Source organism: Protopterus annectens, chromosome 1.part0 (genome assembly GCF_019279795.1).
Source record: "Protopterus annectens isolate FY-2018-M chromosome 1.part0, PAN1.0, whole genome shotgun sequence".
Lineage (NCBI taxonomy): Eukaryota > Metazoa > Chordata > Ceratodontiformes > Protopteridae > Protopterus > Protopterus annectens.
Window position 1 is genome coordinate 1,258,940,855 of NC_056725.1, and position 26,590 is coordinate 1,258,967,444.

The following is a 26,590-nucleotide window of genomic DNA, read 5'->3' on the forward strand; positions in this document are numbered from 1 at the left end:
GTCATCCCTGATCAGTATCAGCAAGAAACTATGATCCCTCATAAAATCATCCAAGGCGAGCTTCGAAAGAAAAATTGCCAAGGACTCCAAAGATAACCACATGGTATTCTTTAGATATGTCAAGAATCTAAGTGGCAATGCTCAGATCTGCTCGGAGTTAGTGCAGAATGGCACAAAATACACTGAACCGACCGATAGCGACAACATCCTGGCAGACAGGTTCAGCGCAAACTTCACCCCCCTCTCACCCCCAAAAGGGCCCATAACCATACCAGAAGAATGTAGAGCCCATGAAATCACAGACACTCAGATTAAAACAGCCCTCTCCAAAGCCAAAAACAAAGCATCAATGGGACTGGATGGTGTCCCAGGCTGCGTCCTACACGAGCTCAAAGACGAACTAACCCCTCACCTAAACACACTGTTCAAACTCAGCCTCTCCACAGGCTATGTACCCATAGAGTGGTGCACAGCAACGGTTATTCTGCTCCACAAAGGTGGCGCCACAACAGACCCTGAGAAATCGAACCCTATAAGCCTGACTAGCTTGGTCTGCAAGGCTATGGAGCTCAACATCATGGAGCTCATTAACAGAGACATACAAGGCCATGTCCAACCCAGAATTGATGGACATGCTCCACCTAAAGAAAACCTTATCCCCTCGAGCCACACACTCTAGGGATCTAAACCTCACCACAACAATAAATAGGATGTGCTGGAGGGATAGATTCCTGTCCCAGACACTTCCCATGCTTTGGAACAAGATTCCAATCTACATTAGGCAGAGCTCCTTGCTAACACTCTTCAAAAGAAACCTTGACGAGTGGATGGGAAACAGAAAGTTTACCCCGGGGATCACTTCAGTGGCTCTGCTGGACAGAGGCAGAGGGAACTAATCTAAGGGGGCAGTGAAAGCCAACACATTCTGGCTAGGCTTATAAATGTCTTCGGGCAGATAGCCTAGTACCTACCTATGAACCTATGAACTTCAAAATGTTTCTTACTCTGAGCTTCTTCTGTCCAGTTCATTCACGCAGTGCAGTTGTTTTGAAATGTCTTACACTGATAAGAGGTGATTTCTTGCAGTACAGTAATTTCAAGAGTATTACAGTGCCTGAGAGACTTATTTTGTAAAGTTCAGTTATTCAGAGGCTTGTTGTGCTAAGTTACAATTACTGGCATAAATTTCTGGCATATGTATATGTGCATCTGTTCATGCATACTTGCAATACCCTTCAATAGTATTTGTTAATATCAGGGGTATAGCTAGGATTTTCAAATTTGTACTCACAGCTCTCAAACTGCTACCCCCCTCCCCAGCCAAGCTACGGCCATTCTCGTAATTCACGGTTCGCTCTTTTAGTGTCGATGAAGAGGCATTTGCTGTAATGCCTCCAGTAATATAATATAGATTCACTCAAACTCGGTTCCTTGAATTGAAAATGAACCTGAAAGTCAGTTCTTTGAAAAATGCAGCATGGTAGTGGGGGTAGAGGATTCATGCTTTTGTTTTCTGTAACTAAGGTACAGGTTTTGAGCTTGAGTAAATTATTAACCACCTGCTACCCCTAACTAGGGTGTTTCATTCACACACACACCCTTACCTACCTCTTAGTGCAAGAAATATGGACAAAGCCTAAAATAAACAGGGGCAGATATTAAAAATGCTCTTGTGAACTTAGAAAGTTGCTAGAATAACAGGATTTGTGCTAGTATGAGAAAGTTGCTAGAATAACAGGATTTGTGCTAGTATGAATTTTTCTAAAGGACATGAAGTCTGAAACTCAAATGTCTGTCATTATTTAGCAACTTCAGCCTTCAATTATTTTCTAGAAAATCACAAAATTTATGAGGAACAGACAAAAAATATGGGGCAAAAATCTGGACATTCTGCAAAATTTGGACAGTTGAGAGGTATGCTACCTACCTACCACACACACACACACACACACACACACACACACACACACACACACACACACACACACACACACACATACACACACACCTCTCAACCTCTTAGAGCAACAAACTCATAAATAAAACTGAGGCAAAGGCCCAAAAATAAGGACATTTTTTTAAATATTGCTCTTATAAACTTAGAAAGATAATAGAATAGTAGTAGGTCTTGCATTAGTACGAATTTTCTGAAAGGTATGAAATCTGAAACTCCAATGTCTGCCATTATTTTCTAACTTCAGTCTTTAACAATTTGCCACTATTTTGCCAGAAAACCGCAATTTTATGAAAAACGGACCAAAAATGTGATGCAAAAATATAAAATTGCCAGACAATACAGCTGAAAACCTGTCAAAGAAGGGACACCATTTTAATATGTGCACAGTTAACTTGAGCAGCTGACAAAATTAGAGAATCTACATGCATTTCTGAAATAAAAGTAATGTATAACTCTGATCATTACAGTTATTTATAAAAGTAAACCCTCCACGTTTTCTTCCAAAATTGCTATTTTGCGGAGAGATTATTAGGGGGAGAGCAACATTTTGAGCCAAAATTGGGGACAGTTGAAAGGTTTGGATATTCCTAATTCTATAAAGCGATTTATTTGCACATACCTCTCAACCTCTTAATGCAGGAAATCTGGACAAGGCCAAATATATTGGGGGAACATACAAACAGTACTAAAAAATGATCTTGTATAAACTTAAGACAGTTGACAGAATATCAGGTCTTGCTTTACCATGCATTTTTCTGAAGATTGTGACGTCTGAAACTTAATGTCGGTCATTATTTAGTGACTTCATTCCTAAATGATTTGCCAGAAAAGTTTTATTTTGCATTTTACAGCATGAACACCAATACATATCTGCTAAACAAAGCAATGCAGTCTCACAATGAAACTAGACTTAGCATTAAAACTTCTCTGCCCTTGAAACTCACATTCATTGAAACAGCATTGAAACCCACATTCAAAGAAAATACATTTTGCCAGTGGCAGATAAAGATTAACTCTGGGCTGTTTTCAAATCATAGGCCCCTTGCACATGAAACATACACGTGCTCTTTGATACACCTTCCTGATTGTATTAAATTATATTCCTTGTACAATACAGTATAGTTGTTAGAGAGTGTTTTAAATTTATTGGTTTGAACATTTTTCCAGTAAACAATGAAACAAAATACATGCACCAATAATGACAAAACAGCCCAATTCATAACATTTCCATCATAAAAGTCTACTCAGACTTCTACAGTCCACCAGTATCAGTAAATATACACAATCTCTGAACTAGTAAAATCCATCTACATAATTCCACATTAAAGAAATCTGTAACTAATGAAGAGACTGCTGCTAGCAAACAACTTTATATTTCATGGTTTCATCTACAAATAACGTGCCTGTTGCCCTTGAGGAATAAATTGCCTATGTTGCATTAAAAACAATGATACGCTAGTAATATTGCAATAGGGAATGGATGGCAAACTGATAACAGGTTCATAGTTACTACTAGATATCTTCGCCAAAACGAACTACAGCATCCACCCCCTTTACAACACAGTACAGTATCAGCAATGCATCTACCTACTGTGGGAGAAGAACCCACAGCCTTCTGCATCAAAAGCAAGTGCACTACCTGTTGTGCTATTAACAGTACAAGCAGACTCGGCATAAGCAACACTAAACTTTAGGTCCCCTGCAGCTCTCAGCTCCTTGTAAAATGTCAACACTCAACTGTATCTCTGAACTTTGCAGCACAAGAAATCTGGAAAAAGCCAACGTTTATTGGGGGGGGGGGAGCCCAAAAGCCAGGGACACATTTTAAACATTGCTTGTATGATTTTGGAAAGTTGCTAGAATAAAATGCTGTGTTATCACCATGCATGTCTTAAACCCAGAACCATATGCATTACACTCAGTGCAACATACCACTATGCTAAATCAGCAGTTTGAAAAATAGGAAGACAAACGTAATGGCTATCATTTAGATAGCTCTCAACCTCTTAGCACAAAAAAACCTGGACAAACAAAGCCAATAATGAGGGAATACAAATACAGTTCTCACTTCACACCTTAGCACAAAAAACCTGGACAAACAACAAAAACAATAATGGGGGAAATACTTCAGTTCTCAATTCTCACTTCTCACCATAGCTAACAACCATTAGAAAAACAAATCTGAACAAAGTTCAGAAATGGTGGTGGTTAAGGACTTTAGGCTCTTCTTACCCTGAAGCAAAGGTACAGGGTTTATACCTGTATGACATAAATGTGTAGATAAATTAAATAAAACTCTTTAGTTTAGTCAGAAATGAATGTTATACATCAGAAAAAATAGATATTACCTTTAAAGTCCTCCTATTCATAAAACAAGTCCATGTTAAATAAATTATAGAAACACATTATTTTTTTAATTACATCTACTAGATCTTACTATATAAACTAATTTTAATCTCAAAGGTTGAAAGCAATAATACAATATTATTTTATTTTACTAGATAAATGAATAGAAGACATTATTAATATAAAATGTTATCAATAAATAATGATTACCCAGACACATGGCATAGAACATGTCTCTGTAGAATTGTTGTGTCAACTTCATAATAAGCAAAGTCATATGTTAGGGTGATTTGATGCCAGTGAAATATCCTATAGGTAAGTGCAGGCATGTTAACTGCTGCCACAATTAAAACTGAAAATACATGTTCATTGAGAACAGTCAGCATACTTGCTTCAGTCTTACATGAACTAAAGGAAAATCTTACTAAATTCTATCAATTTCACTGAGCAATATGTTAGCCTGTGGACATTTTACTAACATACAACAACAGGCTACAGTGGTATGGTACACATTTACATCTTACACAAATACTTTTTGATCTAGAAACCTAACTAGAATTCTATGGAAAAGGCAACTATATTTTTAAATATTTAAGCCTTTGTGATGGTATATTTGTATAATTCTCAGTTACAATGCTTATGAAAGTGAGTTGTGTTTTCTATATAGTCCTATAATTTGAGCACTCCTCAATGTAATGCTTTATTTATTCCATTATTCAAGAATGTAAACCTTTTTTTTTGTTATATTTTACCAATGGCCCAGATCATGAGTCCTTGGAAAACTCATTCTATCTGGTTAATAAATCCGAACAAATAATATTAAAATAAAAACATTTATGTATTAACTTACTCACTTATCTATGTATGTAGGACTGTATACATTTATTTATTTAGCAATTTCTTAACAAGCTGATAGAGGTCATTAGACTTTTTTTTAGATAATCTAAGCTTCATGGAGAATATAATGTCAATATATTAAAAGTACTCAGTGTCAACAGTGTATTGCACAAAGCATGCAGAAAGTGAGTGCATTGTGCATTAACTAATTTAGTCAATATATATTAACTAGTTACAATTACTGGGATGAGTTTACAATATAATAATGCATATAGTACAAATCTAGTACAAATAAAAAAATACCTCACACAATGATAAAGCAGATCACTAGAGTAGGTGATTATATTAGAAAAAGTATGTTACAAAGTAGGAACAGCAACATGTACGGGAGACAGTTAGTTCTAGCCATTGTCTTGTAAATCCCTGCATTCATTTTCAAGAAAAGCATGGATGAGGTGTGGCTAAGATGCTGAGCAGTTAGTAACATACAAATTTTGCTCTGCCTCTGTTCAGTTTTTTATCCAGAAATGCCAGCAGGTATATTCTGTGGGGGCATTTTCACACACACACACACACACACACACACACACACACACACACACACACACACACACACACACACGCACACACGCACACACGCACACACACACACACACACACACACACACACACACACACACACACACACACCTACCTTACCTGATAATCTGTTCACTCGAATGCCTTCCATCTTCACATTTCCTGCTCGTGATAAATAATCAATTTGCGATTGTCTCCTTTCCCGCTCGCGGCCAGCCGGACATGACGTGAGCTCACTTCCGACTCGCTCGTATCCCCCTTAAAGGAGACAACAACCTTTAAAAATATGTACGTTTTTTTTTTTTAAATGCTACCCCTCTTCTAAGAAGTTGTACTGAAATCAGTACAGTGCGTATGCCTCCCGACGTCCCTGGTTAATATGGCAGATGGATTTTGAAAGCCCTCACCACTCGTATTTGATCAGAATATTGCAGGGAATTGGAGAATATTTGAGCAAGAGTATGATATTTTTATACAAGCAGCTTATTCTGAAAAAGATGCATCCACAAGGGCATTCATTTTGTTAAATCTAGCTGGGTCATAGGCCATTGAAAGAGAGTGTTTATTTGTGTATGCACCAGCAGTATATGAGGGAGAAGGTGAAAAATTGTCATATTGTTGTACAGGCTGAATCAAGGGAAGACCGCAAGTGTTTGAAGAGCATATTCAGGGAAATGTGTAACCCCCAGACAAATATTATATTAGAGAGTCATTTGTTTTACACAAGAGATCAGAAACCAGGGGAAAATGACCTGAAAAGCAAAGCTAAAATGTGACGGTTTGGTGGCATAAAAGATGAGTTAATAAAGAACAGGCTTGTGTGTGGTATTAATAGTGCTGCTGTGAGAAAGATTTTGCTTCGTGACAGTGATTTAACATTGAGTAAAGCTATAGAGATTTGTCAAATCCATGAAGTTACACAAAGGCACACAAGTATGCTTGTGGATGATAAGAACATGATTTCAGCAGGCTCCAGAGAAAATGTAGAGAGCATGCAACATGTGGCAAACATAACCAGGCCTAAGCACATTGCTGGTTCTTCGGTCAACAATGCCACAAGTGTAAAAAATGGAACCATTTTCAAAGGTTTTGCAAATTAAGTAAACCTCACACAGTTATAAAGAAGGGTCACTCGAAAAAGCAAGTTGATCAAATAGAGAGCTGCAGTTCTACTTTCTATGTAGATGGTGTATCAGTAATTGGTGAAAAGTTTGATGCAGTGAATTTGTTGGCAAAGAACAAAGTATTTTGTACTATCCAGATCAATGGTAAAACCACTGAGCTCACAGAAGATACTGGTTCAAAGTCAGTGGCGACTGGTGACTTCAAATCAAAAGGGGGCTGCAGGAGACAGCTGAATGGGTGGGGTCAATGGGAAGGGGTGTGGCCAACTAGAAAGGGGAGGAGCTATGCTCAAAACCACAAAAGCTAAATAAAATGCCCTGGGTGCCAAACCGTCATTATGAGAGTCCAATCAAGACAAAATGAAGTGTAGAAGAATAAAAATATTTCAGTGCATTGGCTGCATGACAGCTTAATATCTAGATGGAAACAAAAAAGGTTGTGAGGCATGAAAAAATAAATTACTTTTTTTTAAATACATTAATGGAATGCCATTCAAAATCAAGTATAAGAAAAACAAGCAGCACTCAACTCAAACCACTTCTTGCACTGCAGTTCTAATTATAATTTATATTCAGCTTTATTAAAGTACCAAGTAACATGCTGAAAGTAGAAATGTCTGATGCCTCCACTTGTAAAAATGTTCCTTATCCAAAAAAAGACCTGCTGCCTGACATCTACTTGTTTCATGGGGAAAACATGATCAAAGTAAAAAATGAAAAGCAAACAAGAAATAAGCTCAAGATACATTGCTTAAAAGGATTACTGTACAGGTTATGGACCACACGATTAGCATTCTGTTTATGGGTAAAGCCTGCAGAGATGACTGGAAGTCTCCAAGTGTAATGAGACTCTTAAAATAATGTAATCCTGTCCTTTATTACAAATACTGGCATATGCATTTCAATACCCAAGGCTTATACATTATCTAGTTAAGTATTCTCTACATGGCAACAGAAATGTTTCAATGTTGGCAGTTCTTTAACAGTATGCTTATTAAAGCTTCCTTGCATCTTGCAATCTCAGCCAAGCTTACCTGATGGTCATTAAAGTATTGCTACTTAAACACAGAGCAACAGGCACTTTGAGTAATAAGCATAAATCAACAGTACAAAAAATATGACAGAAACCAGACCATTCTGTAAAAATCAAGGACAGATGAAAAGCCACTCTAGTACTTGTGTCTAGCTTGGATGGGGGGGGATACTCTGCACATTTACACTGCATAACTACTCCTTGCCTTGCTTCAACACATCCAGAGTCACTACATGGGGGAGTGGGGTGCAACAAGTATGTCACAATTTGAAATGTCTCTGGCTGACTTGTGATGGCCCTGACACATTTGTCATACCTCTCAACCTTAGAGCAAGAAATCTGGACAAAGCCATACAAAGAAATGGGACAAAGGCCCAAAAATAAGGACAATTTTTAAAATATTGTTCTTATAAACTTAGAAAGATAATAGAGGTCTTGCATTAGTATGAATTTTCTGAAGGGTATGAAATCTGAAACTCAAATGTTTGTCATTATTTTCTAACTTCAGTTAATGATTTGTCACTAATTTGCCAAAAAAACACAATTTTATGAAAACTGGACCAAAAATGCGATGTAAAAATATAAAATAGCAATACAATACAGCTGGGAACCTGTCAAAGAAGGGACACTTTAATATTAGTACTGCTAACTTGAGCAGCTGACAAAATAAAAGAATCTACATGCATTTCTGAAATAAAAGTAATCTAACTGATTATTACAGTTATTTCTTAATTGTAAACCCTCCATGTTTTCTTCTAAAATTGCTATTTTGCGGAGGGATCATTAGGGGAAGAGCAACATTTTGATCCAAAATCAGGGACACTTGAGAGGTTTGGCTGTGCCTAATTCTATAAAGCAATTTATTTGCATGTACCTCTCAACCTGTTAATGCAATAAATCTGGACAAGGCCAAATATATTGGGGGAACATATAAACAGTACTAAAAATTGCTCTTGTATAAACTGAGACAGTTGATAGAACAGGTTTTACTGTAGCATGTATTTTTCTGAAGGTTATGAAGTCTGAAACTCAGTGTGTCATTATTTAGTGACTTAATTCCTAAATGATTTGCCAGAAAACCACAAATTTTATGAGGAACAAACCAAAAATAAGAAGCAAAAAATCTATTCATTCTTTGAAAATCTGGACAGTTGGGAGGTATGGTTCAGCTGGGGCTGCCTAAGTTTACCCCCCTTCCCCCTCACAAAACTATGGTCGAATGGAGCCTCCCCCTGCAGCCATTCCAATGATCCATTACTTGGCTATTTCACTCCATTTACCATAAACACTAATGTGCATACTGATTTACTTCTATGATGATTTGAACTTCATTTGAAAGTTTTATTTTGCATTTTACAGCACAAACACTAAGACATCTGCTAAACAAACTTGGCATTAAAACTTCTCTGCCATTGAAACTCACATTCATTGAAACAACATTGAAACCCACATTCAAAGAAAATACATTTTACCCATGGCAGATAAAGATTAATTCTGGGCTGTTTTCAAATCATAGGCCCCTTGCATATGAAACATACATGTGCTCTTTGATACACCTTCCTATTGCTTTGAACATTTTCCAGTAAACAATGAAACAAAACGCATGCACCAATGACAAAACTGCCCAATTCAGAACATTTCCATCATAAAAGTCTACTCAAACTTCTACAGTCCACTATTATCAGTAAATATGCACAATTCTACAGTCCACCATTATCAGTAAATATGCACAATCTCTGAAGTAGTAAAAAAGTCATCTAAATAATTCCACGTTAAATAAGTCTGTAATGAAGAGGTTGCTGCTAGCAATCACCTTTATATTTCATGGTTTCATCGAAAAATAAAGTGTCTGATGCCTCTGAGGAATAAATTGCCTAAATTACATTAAAAATAAGCTAGTAATATTGCAATAGGAAATGGATGGCAAACTGATAACAGGCTCATAGTTAGTATCTTAACTTTCAGTACGGCAGCATTCACCCCTTATGGGAGTAGAACCAACAACCTTCTGCATCAAAAGCAAGTACACAACCTGTTGTGCTATTAGCAATACGAGCTGATTTAGCATAATCAGCACTAAACTTCTCTTCCCCTGCAGCTCTCAGCTCCTTGTAAAATCTACTCAATACTCAACTGCATCTCAACTTCGCAGCATAAGAAATCTGGAAAAAGCCAAATTTAGTGGGGTGGGTCAAAAGGGCAAAAAACAGGGACACATTAAGCATTGCTTGTATAATCTTGGAAAGCTGCTAGAATAAAATGCTGTGTTACCACCATACATTTTACCGCCAAGGTCCCTGTGCAAAAGAGTCAGAACAACATACCACTATGCCAAATCACCTGCTTTCTGAAAGAAAAATGCTGTGTTACCACCATACATTTTACTGCCAAGGTCCCTGTGCAAAACAGTCAGAGCAATATACCACTACGCCAAATCAGCTGCTTTGTGAAAGAGAGGAAGACTGAAACTTAAATGGCTATCATTTAATGAATTCAGTTCTCACCATAGCTGTCAACCTCTTAGTACAAAACACCTGGACAAACCCAGTAATGAGGTAATACAGCCCTCAAACATATTCAGTGAATTGAGTTCTTGCCATAACTGTCAACCTTAGCAGAAAAAACCTGGATAAAGCCAATAACAGGGTAATACAGTCCCAAAAATAAGGACAAATTTCAAATAGTCATCTTATAAACTTAGAAAATTGCTATAATAAAAGGTTGTGTTACTATATATTTATTGCTAGAATAAAAAGTTGTTTTACTATGTATTTTCTGAAGAATATGAAGTCTGAAATTCAAATGCCTGTCATTTTACTTCTGACGAACAAAACAATTTTCAGCAGAGGCCCAGGGAGAAATACTGTAGACACATGTCTTTGTAAAATGGCAGGACACCAGAGCAAATCCACACAAACACAGGGATAAGATGCAGACTCCACACAGAAGGCACCCCAGCCAAGAATCAAACCAGAAAACCTATAGCTGTGAGGCAACAATACTGCCACTGCACCATCAAATATGTAAGGAAACAAGCATTCAGAAATCTGAAGTCTGAAATTCAAATGCCTGTCAATTTTATTTAACATTTGTTAATCAGGACAGTCTGACTTGGAACAAAAAAAACAATTTTCAGCGGAGGCCCAGGAAGAAATAATGCAGACATGTCTTTGTAACATGGGAGGACACAAAAGCAAACCCACACAAACACAGGGAGAAGATACAGACCCCACAAAGAAGGCACCCCAGCCAAGAATCAAACCTGAAAACCTGCAGCTATGAGGCAACAATGCTACCACTGCACCATCAAATATCAATCATAGGTTCATAGGTTCATAGGTTTATACTAGGCTATCTGCCCTAAGGCATTTATAAGCCTAGCCCAAATTTTTGTGGCTTACGACCCCTTATATGAAAAAATACTGTGCCCATTAGTTTGTTGTGCCTCTGTCCAGCAGTGACACAGAGATGATTCCCGGGGTAAACCTACGATCTCCCATCCACAGGTCCAGATTTCTCTTGAACAGAGTCAGTGAGGTGCTCTGCCTCACATGGACCGGGATTTTATTCCACAGCATAGGGAGTCTCTGAGTGATAAATCTATCCCTCCAGCACGTCCTATTTATATCCGTGCTAAGGTTTAAGTCACTTGCTCTAGTGGTTTTGGTGGATTTGGATTTTTTGAGGTGGAGCATGTCCATTAATTCCGGGTTGGACATGGCCTTGTATGTCAGGCACATGTCACCTCTGAGCAGACGGTATGCGACTGAATAGAGCTGGAGTTTCTTCAATCTGGCAGCATATGACAGATTTTGCAGTCCCTTTATCCTTTTGGTGAGGAACTTTTGGGGTCTCTCCAATTGCTGCAGATGTCGGGTGAGATACATCCCGAATGGGGCATTGTACTCGATCATTGGTCTGATAAGTGAAGAGTACAGGGGAACAATGACCTCACTAGATCTGGATGTGAAAGATCGGGGTGACTTGGCATTAAAACTTCTCTGCCATTGAAACTCACATTCATTGAAACAACATTGAAACCCACATTCAAAGAAAATACATTTTACCCATGGCAGATAAAGATTAATTCTGGGCTGTTTTCAAATCATAGGCCCCTTGCATATGAAACATACATGTGCTCTTTGATACACCTTCCTATTGCTTTGAACATTTTTCCAGTAAACAATGAAACAAACGCATGCACCAATGACAAAACTGCCCAATTCAGAACATTTCCATCATAAAGTCTACTCAAACTTCTACAGTCCACTATTATCAGTAAATATGCACAATTCTACAGTCCACCATTATCAGTAAATATGCACAATCTCTGAAGTAGTAAAAAAGTCATCTAAATAATTCCACGTTAAATAAGTCTGTAATGAAGAGGTTGCTGCTAGCAATCACCTTTATATTTCATGGTTTCATCGAAAAATAAAGTGTCTGATGCCTCTGAGGAATAAATTGCCTAAATTACATTAAAAATAAGCTAGTAATATTGCAATAGGAAATGGATGGCAAACTGATAACAGGCTCATAGTTAGTATCTTAACTTTCAGTACGGCAGCATTCACCCCTTATGGGAGTAGAACCAACAACCTTCTGCATCAAAAGCAAGTACACAACCTGTTGTGCTATTAGCAATGCAAGCTGATTTAGCATAATCAGCACTAAACTTCTCTTCCCCTGCAGCTCTCAGCTCCTTGTAAAATCTACTCAATACTCAACTGCATCTCAACTTCGCAGCATAAGAAATCTGGAAAAAGCCAAATTTAGTGGGGTGGGTCAAAAGGGCAAAAAACAGGGACACATTAAGCATTGCTTGTATAATCTTGGAAAGCTGCTAGAATAAAATGCTGTGTTACCACCATACATTTTACCGCCAAGGTCCCTGTGCAAAAGAGTCAGAACAACATACCACTATGCCAAATCACCTGCTTTCTGAAAGAAAAATGCTGTGTTACCACCATACATTTTACTGCCAAGGTCCCTGTGCAAAACAGTCAGAGCAATATACCACTACGCCAAATCAGCTGCTTTGTGAAAGAGAGGAAGACTGAAACTTAAATGGCTATCATTTAATGAATTCAGTTCTCACCATAGCTGTCAACCTCTTAGTACAAAACACCTGGACAAACCCAGTAATGAGGTAATGCAGCCCTCAAACATATTCAGTGAATTGAGTTCTTGCCATAACTGTCAACCTTAGCAGAAAAAACCTGGATAAAGCCAATAACAGGGTAATACAGTCCCAAAAATAAGGACAAATTTCAAATAGTCATCTTATAAACTTAGAAAATTGCTATAATAAAAGGTTGTGTTACTATATATTTATTGCTAGAATAAAAAGTTGTTTTACTATGTATTTTCTGAAGAATATGAAGTCTGAAATTCAAATGCCTGTCATTTTTACTTCTGACGGAACAAAAACAATTTTCAGCAGAGGCCCAGGGAGAAATACTGTAGACACATGTCTTTGTAAAATGGCAGGACACCAGAGCAAATCCACACAAACACAGGGATAAGATGCAGACTCCACACAGAAGGCACCCCAGCCAAGAATCAAACCAGAAAACCTATAGCTGTGAGGCAACAATACTGCCACTGCACCATCAAATATGTAAGGAAACAAGCATTCAGAAATCTGAAGTCTGAAATTCAAATGCCTGTCAATTTTATTTAACATTTGTTAATCAGGACAGTCTGACTTGGAACAAAAAAAACAATTTTCAGCGGAGGCCCAGGAAGAAATAATGCAGACATGTCTTTGTAACATGGGAGGACACAAAAGCAAACCCACACAAACACAGGGAGAAGATACAGACCCCACAAAGAAGGCACCCCAGCCAAGAATCAAACCTGAAAACCTGCAGCTATGAGGCAACAATGCTACCACTGCACCATCAAATATCAATCATAGGTTCATAGGTTCATAGGTTTATACTAGGCTATCTGCCCTAAGGCATTTATAAGCCTAGCCCAAATTTTTGTGGCTTACGACCCCTTATATGAAAAAATACTGTGCCCATTAGTTTGTTGTGCCTCTGTCCAGCAGTGACACAGAGATGATTCCCGGGGTAAACCTACGATCTCCCATCCACAGGTCCAGATTTCTCTTGAACAGAGTCAGTGAGGTGCTCTGCCTCACATGGACCGGGATTTTATTCCACAGCATAGGGAGTCTCTGAGTGATAAATCTATCCCTCCAGCACGTCCTATTTATATCCGTGCTAAGGTTTAAGTCACTTGCTCTAGTGGTTTTGGTGGATTTGGATTTTTTGAGGTGGAGCATGTCCATTAATTCCGGGTTGGACATGGCCTTGTATGTCAGGCACATGTCACCTCTGAGCAGACGGTATGCGACTGAATAGAGCTGGAGTTTCTTCAATCTGGCAGCATATGACAGATTTTGCAGGCCCTTTTATCCTTTTGGTGAGGAACTTTTGGGGTCTCCAATTGCTGCAGATGTCGGGTGAGATACATCCCGAATGGGGCATTGTACTCGATCATTGGTCTGATAAGTGAAGAGTACAGGGGAACAATGACCTCACTAGATCTGGATGTGAATCCCTTCATGATCAGGTGGGCAATGTAGAAGGTCTTTCTAACCACTTTAGCAATGTGAGTGTCAAAAGAAAGGCCACTGTCAACCTGGGTCCCCAGGTCCTGATAACCTCTTCTGTGCTTAGTGGATTGCCACCTATATGGTAGCTTGGGGTTACCTTGTTTTTCCCGAAGGGTATGACTATACATTTTGGCGTTTAACTTCAGGCCATGGCTCTGGCACCAGCTATCTGTTTCCGTGAGTCCCTTCTGAAGGATATCCGTGTCTGATGCACTTTCCACTATGGCCAGTTTGCAGTCGCCTGCAAACTTTGTCAGCCAAAGTCCTCCTATGTTGGCCTGTACGTCTGAGAAGTAGATGCCAAACAATAGGGGCCAAGGACCGAGCCCTGTGGGACACCACTTGTGACCAGCTTGGAGTCTGACACAGCGCCAGCAACTCTAACCCTGTGGGTTCTGTCCTTAAGCCAGTTTGCAACCCATCTTGTGACATATGGGTTTACATTTAAGCTGGTAAGTTTTTCTACAATACCCGAGTGGGGTATTGTGTCGAAAGCCTTTGCAAGGTCAAGGTAGGCTGTATGGACTGCCTTTCCCTCATCAATGGCCTTGGTGACTGTTTCGAAGAAGTCGACCAAGTTCAAAAGGCATGATCTTCCCTTGACAAAGCCAAACTGGGTCGGGTCCAATGTCTGCAAGTCCCCTATATCTTTGTTTATGAGCTCCATTATGATCCTCTCCATAGCTTTGCAGACTAGACTTGTTAAGCTTATGGGGCGGTAATTACGAGGGTCCATAGAGGCGCCGCCTTTGTGGAGTGGGACAACAGTTGCCGTACGCCACTCCTTGGGCACGTATCCTGTGGTAAGGCTGAGATTAAACAGCTGCCTTATGTGCGGGTTTAATTCCTCATTTAGCTCATGTAGCACACTGCCGGGGACACCATCCGGTCCCATTGATTGCAACATTTACAAACCACAGATATTATGAGGAACAGATCAGATCAAATATGAGGCAAAAATCTGCAATTTTTTTTACAATTGGTGGTGAACAGGGAATTCAGGTCTTTAACACCTGCATACAAGGTACAGGGTTCAAGCCTGAGGTATTCCCTACCACACCACCATGAGTCTAACCACCAGTATATTGCACCTGGGGCATTTTCTCACACACACACAAACACACACACATACACACACAGACACACACACACTAGACCATACATCCAAATCCCTGTCCACACACTTACCTGTAGTAGATCTTGTAGCAAACCACCATAAATCCAAATGCCTGTCTGCAAACCACCATAAATCCAAATCCCTGTCCACACATACATCCGAGTAAGCTACGAAAACCCACGCAAATCCACACCAGACCCTGCCCGTCGCGAGATCTTCCCCTGACGAGACTGCAGCAAACTCCAATCCACACCAGACCCCGCCCATCACGAGATCTTCCCCCGATGAGACTGCAGCAAACTCCAGACTGCTGCCATTGCAGTCCGACCCCGATGTGTTTTCCCAGCGAGTTCCAGGACAGTCTATGCAGTTTAAAATTGCATAGACTTCTCGGAGCTCTGTTCTTCATGTTTCGCAGTCAGGACTGCTGCTGAGACAATTTGCGCATGCTCCAGACTGTCTCAGCAGCAGTCCGGACTAGTGCGCATGTGTGAAAGTCCGCGATATTTTTAATTTTTTTATCTTTTCATTTTCTTTTTATTTCTTTACTTTTTCTTTATTTTACAGTTGAGGGGGCTGCAGTCCGGCAGTCCAATAGCACGGGCCGCCCCTGTTCAAAGTGTAAAGTTATGTCAGCAGACACATTTGCTAAGGTGAGAACTAATGAACAACTCAATGTGACTAGTACGAAACTTGTTGCTTATGGAGGTGAAGAAATTCAAACTAAAGACTCAGTAGTACTTTTATGTTATGTGGTTAGGAACTGTTACAGCTTGTTATTCTATATCGTTCGAAGACCAAAGAAGTTCATCATATAAGCACATATCCTAGTTCCAATTTTTCTGAAGCCATTTTCTCAGAGTATGCTGATGTTTTCAATTACAAGTTGGGCAAACTTCTAGTCGTAATTTCTAAGAAGTTAGACACAGAGGTTAGTCCGGTAGTTAGACCAGCAAGAAAAGTTCCAATAGCTATGCGGAATAAAGGCAAAGCTCAATTGGATAAAATGGTGCAGCAAGGTGTAATATGTCCAGTTATAGAACCAACTGAATGGGTGGCATCTATGGTAGCAGCCCACAAAAAAGGCTCAGATTAAATCAGAATATGTATTGACCCAAGAGATTTGAACAAAGCATTAAAGAGATCACATCATCCAATGCATACAGTCAAGGAAGTCACAGCCCTAATACCAAATGCTACTGTTTTTTTCTGTCTTGGATGCAAAAAGTTCATTTTGGCAAGTGATCGCAAATCCTCATTACTGACTACTTTCAGTACCCCATTTGGAAGATATAGATTCCTAAGGATGCCATTTGGAATAAATTCTGCAAGTGGTCTTCCAGCGTGCAATGGAGCAAATTTTTACAGGTTATCCTTGCGCCATAATAGTAGTTGATTTATTGGTTGGAGGCAATGGTGAAGCAGAGCATGACAGAAACCTTAAGAGAGTTCTGGACAGAGTGTGTGAAGTGCACTTAAAGCTCAATCCTCTGAAGTGCAAATTCTGACTACCAGAAGTTACATGTGTAGGTAGTTTATTTACCAGCACTGGCTTGTGACCAGATACTTCCAAGCAAGCAGCTATTCTTGAGATGTCAGCACCAGATAATGTTCAAGCTCTACAATGTTTCCTTGGCATGGTCAACTATTTAGGCAAGTTTGTACCAGACTTCAGTGAGCTGACAGCACCTTTGATAGAGATGACATGCAAAAATGTTATGTGATCTTGGCAGGAACAGCACCAGAAAGCATTTGAAAATCTTAAGCAGGAAATTGTCACCCCACCTACATTAAGATACTATGATGTCAATAAACCAGTCACTCTTTCCTCTGATGCTTCAAAATTTGGTCTTGATGCAGTTATTCTTCAAGAAGGCAGACCAGTAGCTATGCATCTAGAACCCCTACCCAAACTGAAATGCAATATGCTCAAATCGAGAAAGAACTTTTGGCAATAGTGTTTGCATGTTCAAAGTTTCATGATTATATATATGGTCGAGCTATTCAGACTGAAACTGGTGTGACTTTTCCAACTTTCCCAGTAACAGTAAGGAAGAAAACAGAAAACAGGTGAGGTCGCTCTGTACAGAGGGATGTGAAACGGTGGAGAGTCATGAACTGACTGTTTTTAATGACTGTAAAGTATTTAATATATCTACTGTTCAACTGACTAAAGAACAAATTAATGTTTTAGGAAAAGGATTATCATTTGTACCCAGCAGGGCATCAGTACTGAGTGAAGTTATACTGGATTTGCACATGTTTGGGTGGAATGTTATTCTGAATAACATGTTTAGGGGAAATGGTCATTATACTAATGTTATGAAACATCCAAGTACTTTTGTACCAGTAATGCATCCCACTGTTCATACTTTTTTAAAAACTTATGAGGCTGAAATAAGACTTTATCTTGACAATGCAACATGCAGGTTTAACAATTTAACTTAATTGGAAAGGCAAGCATTGCTAGATTTAATGAATGATGATAGATTGGTTATCAAACCAGCTGATAAGGGTGGGGCTGTTGCAGTTATGGATGCCGCAGCATACATACAATCTTTGGATGCCCTAATTAGTGATATTAATACTTACAGAAGTATTTCACCTTTGATTGTTAAGCAATATATATGCAATGTAGGCAAGAAGTTAAGGGCTTTAAGAATAAATGGAGTGTTAGATGATGATTTGTATGTATTTCTAAGTATTGAATCCCCAGTAATTCCTGTCTTTAAAGCACTACCAAAAATGCATAAAAATACCCTACCCCCACCGATGAGACCCATAGTTTCAGGGAGGGGGTGGGTTATTGAACATTTATCTATGTGGGTAGAAGCAAAGTTGAAAAATCTGCTTGCTCATTTTACTAGGATTTTGAAAGACACTGCACAGTTTTTATCAAATTTGTATGATGCATGCCAAACTTTGAAGAATGTATTGATGGTAACCATGGATGTCAGTAGTCTGTTCACGATCATCACAAATGAATTTGGGATAAAGGCAGTGGAAGAGGTACTACATACAGTTAATGTGTATGATGAAAACACCAACACTTTAATTCTGGAAGCATTAGCATTGGTTTTAGAAAATAACATCTTTCTTAGCAATGGAACACACTATAGGCAGGTACAGGGTGCTGCCATAGGCACATCCTGTGCCAACTCTTATGCTAATTTACTGTTAGCCTTCTGGGAAGATAAATATATATTTTAAATGTGAACATTTATGGAAGACTTCAATAATTTTTTATGCTAGATTTGTTGATGATATTTTTTTGTTGTGGGCACAGGGCAGTGATGAACAGTTGAGTTTTGTTGATTACCTGGAGAAAATTACAGATTTTCTCAGGTTTTCAGTAGAGCACAGCAATGAAACTATTGCCTTCTTAGATGTCACGTTAAACAAAAATGTAACTGGCAAGATAGACACCACCCTGCATAGGAAACAGTGCTGGAGAAATCATTATTTGAATGAACGTAGTATGCATCCTAGGTATACTTTTCATAATATTATGCAAGGCCAAGCATATAGAGTTTCTCGTCTGTGCACAGATAATAATGAGTTTCACAAAGAGATTGATGTGTTAAATGAACATCTCAAGGAAAAGGGGTACTCAAAGGGAAACTTAGAAAAAACTAAGGACAGCATAATATCCAGTAGGGAAGCCAGGGCAAGGCCATGGTTTTCTGATAATAAAGAACAGCAAGGAGATAAGCTGAAGTCATCTGATAAATGTGACAAAAAACCCAAGGTAATGCTACGTTGTAGTAATAACGTGTATGGGATATGTGATATTATTAAGCAAAACTGGAAGATACTAAGACGTCACCTGAAAGATATTTTAGATGGGAAACCTAGATATACTTTCAAGCGAAATAGTAACATAAAGATATGCTATGCATAGTACCTGGGTTAAAAATAAGAAGACTAACAATGTTTCCATTGCACATATGAGAACAGGGACCTTTCCCTGCAGGCATTGTAAAGCATGTTCAGATGTGAATGGTTTAAATTACTTTATACATCCTGTTACGAATAAAAATATACATTTGAGTTTTATGCAGATTGCCACACAGAGAACGTGGTCTACTTGGCATGCTGTAAGGCATATCCCAGTTTTTATGTTGGAAAAACTAATTGTAAGTTAAAAACAAGAATAGTGCACCACTTGTCATCCATTAGACAGAAGGATAAACACAATGCATTATACCAGCATGTTTCTGACTTTCCAGATCACACTTTTGTTTTTATGGTTCTGCATGTTGCACAGATGAAAAAAAGGGGGGCGGGCATTGTTACTGATACAGAGTATGCAGAATTAAGATGGATCATACAGTTGGCTGCTGAAACCCACCTGGGTTACATAGTTCTGTACCTTTAAAACCAGCCCTAAAGAAAAGGCGGGTCAAGTATAGAAGGTGACTGTTTTTAAAATTGTTTTAGTATTTAAAGACTGTCATGGTTATGTGAAGTTTGTCTGATGAAGGGTTTTTTAACCTGAAAGCGCTTAGTTTTATAATAAAAGATTACGGCCAGTTTAGACTCTCTTTCATTTGTTTTTGGATCTGTTCTTACAAGAGGTACGAGAGGAGTCCTTAAGGGAAGTTAAGAGGCTTGTGTTTTGCTAAGATTGAACATTCAGTAGAGACAGTCCCAGTTGCTAAATCTAATTATAAATTTTATGTCACACAATTTGGTTGTATTTCCAGACCTCGTGTGAAATACACAGTGACCTGGACTTGATTGTATATATGTGTATCTAGTTCTGTATAATTGCATGACAAAGAATTATATGTATTGATTGCATGTCAACTGATATTGTCAATATTGCATGACCTATTTCTCAAAGAGGGAGGATATAGAACAGAGCGTGTGTGCTGTACCTATAAGAAGCATTTCAAGGACTGAATATGCATATAAATAGCAAGCATGTGATAGCTTCAGTGCCATTTTAAGAGTGCAGCCAGAGAGTGAGCATGTATGAATGTAATAGCTAGTTTGTATATAAGTTTATCTAAGTTAAAGTTATTAAGCCTCAGTCCTGATGTGTTTGTACATAATAAAGCTGCTTGAACAGAACCAACAAAGACTTGTCTATTACATCCTGACTAGTCGAGTGACAGTATGTTTCTGGTCATTGCATTTACAGATCTAGTTGCATATGAGGAGGAAGAGATCCTTGGTGGCAAGGAATGACAGTCATTGTTTTCTTATCTCTTCATCATACCTGAAGACTGAGGACATCACAAAGACTACACATACGAGTGTGGCAGAAAAAAGACATCATATAACAGGTAAGTAGCAGAAAATAAATAGTTTTAAACCGAACCTTTTTCCCACTCATACTGCCTGGAAGTGGTTTCTCCATTTTGATTTTGTGGGCTCCATCTAGTGCCTTTTTCCCATTCTTATTGTTTCTGTCAGTTTATTAAAATCACTAAACATGCCTTTCAAACATGTTTAAAGCCCTCTTTAATGACTGTCTTCACCAAATGCACTGTCCTATAACTTGCTCAAGAAGGTCCAAACTTTTTAACACAAATGAGGCTTGGCACAAGCCAAGTTGTCCTGGGACATCTTCAAGGGGTGTTAGGTTGATGTTAACGGGAGTTCAATGGGTTGGGGAGGTGAAAGGGTTAAACTGTGGGAGGGTTGATTGGAAGGAAATGAGATAAGGGTGGGAGGTGCTTAAGGGATTTAGATGAGTGTAGCTGGGTAATTAATCACATTTTGGCGTGAACTTGCTAGGCAAGTTTATGTCCCAGATGACCTTGGTGGACTGGTAGGCCGGGGATGGGGTGATGTGGAGGTTTTGGTGAGTATTCTCTCTTTTGCACTCTATGTCAAGAAAAAATGTTTTTCTGCGGCATGGAACTTGCAGGTTGGTGTGTGGCTAGAAAAAAAAATGTATATGAAGTGTGTGGTCTTGTTTGTGGAGATTCGTTGGCTACCTGGAGGGTGGAGGCTTGGTGGGGTTCTGTTCTTCTGCTGTTTGGCATGGCCCTTGCTTTCTGGCCATTTCCTGGTGGGGTGGTGGTTGCTCGGCTTCCATGACATTCTCTGTTGGGTGGTTCTCTCTGGGCCACTGCTGGTTTTTGTGAGCTGGGACTTGGCGTCTTCATGGCTGCCTCTGCGTATGCATCGGACGATGGTCGAGTGTACGGTTGGCTTTCAGCAGTGGAGTCCCAGAAAGAGAGTCTTGGCTTGCATCATTTGGGTCCATCTTGGTTGAATGTTCTCATTTGGTTGCATGAATGGTGCAGCTATGAAGGGGGTTGTTTGAGGCCTCAGCTTTGGGTGACTACAGCTTGGCTCTTTTGTGTGAATTTCCATTGTGGAGTCACAGTGCTGGGGGAGTTCCGGTGGGGCCACAGCGTTTGCTACATGAACGTGTAGTTGGTGGTGGTTCTGGTATTGTAGCATGGGGGGATATGTGATATGCAGCCTTTCACAAACAGTGTTGTTTTCTCCATGCATTTTGTTTCGCACAGTGGATGCCACACTTGCACTTCTCAGGGGATGTTGTAGTTGGGTTTGGGAGTTTCATTTGGGGTTTTAAAGATTTACTAAAAATGACAAAACAGTTTCAGTAATAACATTGTATAAGTTCAAAGCCCATCATGGTAGATATTAGTGAACATGTTGATGTTAGTAATGTGAATAGCGCGCTCTGCTAATGCGTCCGTCTCGAGTGTCATAGCATAGTTCGGTAGGGGTTTGAATCCTGCAAATGCACAGTGTGGGTGTGTGTGAGTGGGGTTTGTGTGTGTGCAATCCTGTGTGAGAGAAATAGCATAGTTCGGTAGGGGTTTGAATCCTGCAAATGCACAGTGTGGGTGTGTGTGAGTGGGGTTTGTGTGTGTGCAATCCTGTGTGAGAGAAATTTCCCTTTTGGGTTGGGAGGATGGCCTAATGGTTAAGGTGTTTGCCTTACAAACACAAGGTACAGGGTTTGAATCTCACAGGGGATAATTGTCTAGGCTTAAAATGGCTCGCAAGGGCAGTTAGCCTAGTACTAAACTATAACTATAACTATAACTATGTGTGTTAACTGAATATAACTGTTTTCATGAAGTGAATTTGGTCATAGGATTATTCCACTAAGCATTATATTTTTGAATGGCATGACAATATGTGAACATTCTGAATGTAGTACATGACTTGCTAACATATTTTGGCTTATTACTTACATAAATCATTACTCAAAATTCTATGAGTCTGCTCCTAATTGTGATTTTTAGGCAAGTTCATCAAGCTCAATGCTGGATTGTTAAAACATGGGAACATTCTTCTTGCTTCCTCGAAACCTGGGCCAACCATTTCATTTATTTATTTATTTTTAAGGGACTGTTGAGTTTGTGTTTATTTTCCAGGAAGTATTTAATGTCAGACCCAAAAAGATTTATTTTTATATGAATGTGAAGGACATCAGAATAATACATAGCTGTTAATAACTGTTTTCAAAAGAATAAAGATGGTATTAAGATGGCAACAAACTAAGGTGCCCATTGAATGTTCAGGTTCATGCGTCATCTTCCCTAGCAGTTGTCAATGACTATTGAAGTAAGGGGTTTGGCTGCCTTTGGGACTTGTAGAGGTTGTGCACTTGTAACAAATGTTTTGTGCAGAGATGCACAGTCGTGGTGAAAGTGGAGAGGCTAGAGTTGAAAGCCGGGTTAATGATTAATGGGAAGGGTAGTCACAAACTCGTTCTGAGGTAGAATTGTTTTACAGTTTGCTGGACCTATTTTATGGAGGTGTGCGGTGTTGCAGGACAGGCTGCAGTGGGTGCAGTTTGTTGCCAAAATGGATGCTAGCGAGTTTTGGACTTCTCGTCCTTTGAATGTGTCTGGTACCATGGGACCTTTCATTTGGGCTTTTGTTTGATGGGGTGGGTAGGGTCCTCAGGCCATGAGAGTTGGAGATCCATGTGTTTTGGCATGGTCCGGGTACTTGTTGGGGTCTGTTTCAGAGGCTTGATCGGGTGTTTCCCCTTTGGTTCGGGGGTTAAATCTCGGGCTGGCATCAGCATTCATTGGTGGTGAGGGTGTTTCTAAGGAATTTCAGCAATGAAGAAGGTTGAAAAAAAACGCAAATTTATTTTTGCGGGCTTTAGACTGATAGTGTGAGGCTTGCTTTTAGGTAATGCTGTAGTCTGCACATGTGTGTGTGGATGAGGGAGGCGGGGATGCCGCGACAAGTGCTAAGCATATATATGCAAAAGCAGTGCAATGTTTGAAGCACTGTTCTTTAGGTGCTGACCTCATAATACATAAACAGAAGTCTCCTGTGTTTTACTGAAGTCCAAGGTTGGTGCAATTGTTTTGGTTTAAACTGTTGCTCAGTAAGAAAAAGGCTTGCTCAAAAAAAAAAAAAAGTTTAATACAGAGAGATGTCTTTCTGTGCATAACTGAGGTTTCTGTTGGACTGGATGAGGTCTTAGTGCCTACTTGAATAATTGTAGCATAGTTCTTTATTCCTAACTCCTTTGGAGTAATGCTTTTCCTATATTTGGCAGTAAGCTGTTTCAGTATTTTCCTTATCTTTTCTGCAGGGTGTTGTTTTTTTGGGGGGGGAGCATACTTGTAGGAATAATATCTAAATTAATCCCTCTCTCTGGTGATGTTTTGGCGTTGGGGTGGCGTTTTGCTTGGGGGATGCTTTGTGCTTCCTTCAGTTGTTGGTGGTTGGTGGTGGAGACATTGTGTGGCAGGCCTTGGGGGGGGTCGCTTTTGGGCTTCTCATCTGGTTGGATTTTGCAGTGTGACTGTTCTTTTACATAGCAGAAAGAGTAAATTCACCATGTTACGACACATCTCAAGATAGACAAACCATCCAGGCGATTCAGTGCACATAAATATTAGAACCTTTAACAGAGTTATGTACACATTCTCTTCATAATCAAGATTACTGATGCTGGGTCACAGACCATCATATGAGAAGATGCATGGATCGATCTCCTCATGGCACACTCCACCATAATGTCAGAGCCCTTATGTAACAGTGGATTCTAAAGTAGCAGGCAAGTGTCAGATGTACAAAGAAGTAGTGCAGTGTCAGTCATAGTCCTTTGTATGTTCCTTAGCAGTTTTACTGGGAGACAGGTCTTGTTTAGGCCTTATTATCAAAGTACCCTGTATTTTATCTGCAGTGATTCTAGAAAACAAGTGTTCAACTAATAGTTAAAATAATTATGAAGTATGCAAAGTTTATATTAACCATTGATGCCTAATCCTGGATAAGATATTTAAAGTATCCGGATGCACATGGTTAAGTGATCTATAAAAAAAAAAAAAAAAAAACAAGCTGAAGAAAGTGGCAGCACTAACACTGTTAACACAAAAAGTATTTACAACTACAAGTCCCTGAGGGGAACAACATGGGCCCAAATGTAATCTGATAGAATGTTGTTGTTGTTTGTCTTTTGGCTTTTCCTGGTTAGGGATCGCCACAGCGGAACTCCGGTCCGCTAATGATTGGCAGTTGTTTTTTATGGTGTCAAGTTGCCAGCCCGATGGCCAACCTTCAACGAAGGCATGCCCATTCAACACATGTCTTTCAAATGCCCACTCGACCGCAGGGAGGACATGCAGACTCCACACAGAAGGCACTCCCAACCCAAGCCGAGAATTGAACGGGAGAACCTCTTGCTGTGAGGCAACAACGCTACCGCTGCGCCACCGCGGAAGTATAAATGGAAAGAGAAGTGAATATAGCTAGTAACCCCTCAGCAGTGTTTTCCACAATCAAATAAAGGAAAAGACAGTTCAGATTATCTCTAAGTTTGGCTTCATCAATAAAACAATGTTAGACAAGTTTAAGGCAATAACTCAGCATGGTCTGAGGAGACCAAATCATATTATGTGTACTATGGCAAGGATAATGCAAATCTTATGCCTGGCATACAGGGATTGTCAGAACCCACTCTGATGGATCTCCTGCATATCCACAAAACAAACAGCACTGGAATTACCCATTCTAATGACTTAAAGCTTGCCTGTGATATAAATAAGACCTGCTAGAGAGATAGGTATATATCCCAGAGAGACTACCCCATCTGTGGAACAGGCTCCCCATTCATGTGAAGCACAGTTGTCCTTGAAGAGGTCTTGGAATGTGTTATTTGGAATGTGTGTTATGTATTTCCAATGTTTTACATGCCCTTTTCTTTCTTGCAGATGGAGTGTTGGAATGCTGCGGTTGTAATTTGGAATAGGTGGTTATAAGGTGGAGCTTTCTCGTTACTATTAGAGGGTTTAATTTTGCCCTTTTCTTTGTAAATGGTGGTGTGCCGAGTACCAGCGGTGGCGATACAGTGAATTTGCAGATGATGGAAGGGGAGCACAAAACGTCCTGGTATTTCTGTTTAGATGATGGTGTGCCGAGTTCCAGTGGTGAGATACAGTAAGGTCACAGATGATCATGCTTTGGTGGCGAATAAGCGGTGGGGTCATTGGGTGAGTAATCAGAAATGGATAGGTTAAAAGGCAAGCACAGTGATTCGGAAGAAGAAGAAAGAAGCACAACTAACTTTTTGTTTAACTCTAGAATAAGTATTATGTTTTATGACCTCGTTTGATTTGTGTTACAGTTTAATGTACAATCCATGGTCGAATTAAGAGTTTTAATATTTAAATATCATGGGATGCAGTGGTGCAGCAGTTTGTGTCATTTCACAGCTAGAGGTTCTCCAGTTTGATTCTCAGCCAGTTTTGTGGGCCTTATGTGTCCTCCCTGTGTTTGTGTGGGTTTCGCTGGGTACTCCTGGGTTTTCTTCCATGCTGCTAAGTTGCTAGTGACTGAATATTGGATATATTTGTGCGGGAAGACATATAGATCACATACGTTAGATGGTCGTCATAGTGAGAATGGTTTTGCTGCATGTTTTAAATCTCAATACATGTTTCAATGTTAAGTCCTGATCACTTGGGTGGGCACATTAAGGTTACAGATGGAGTGCTGAGTGAGTAACAGT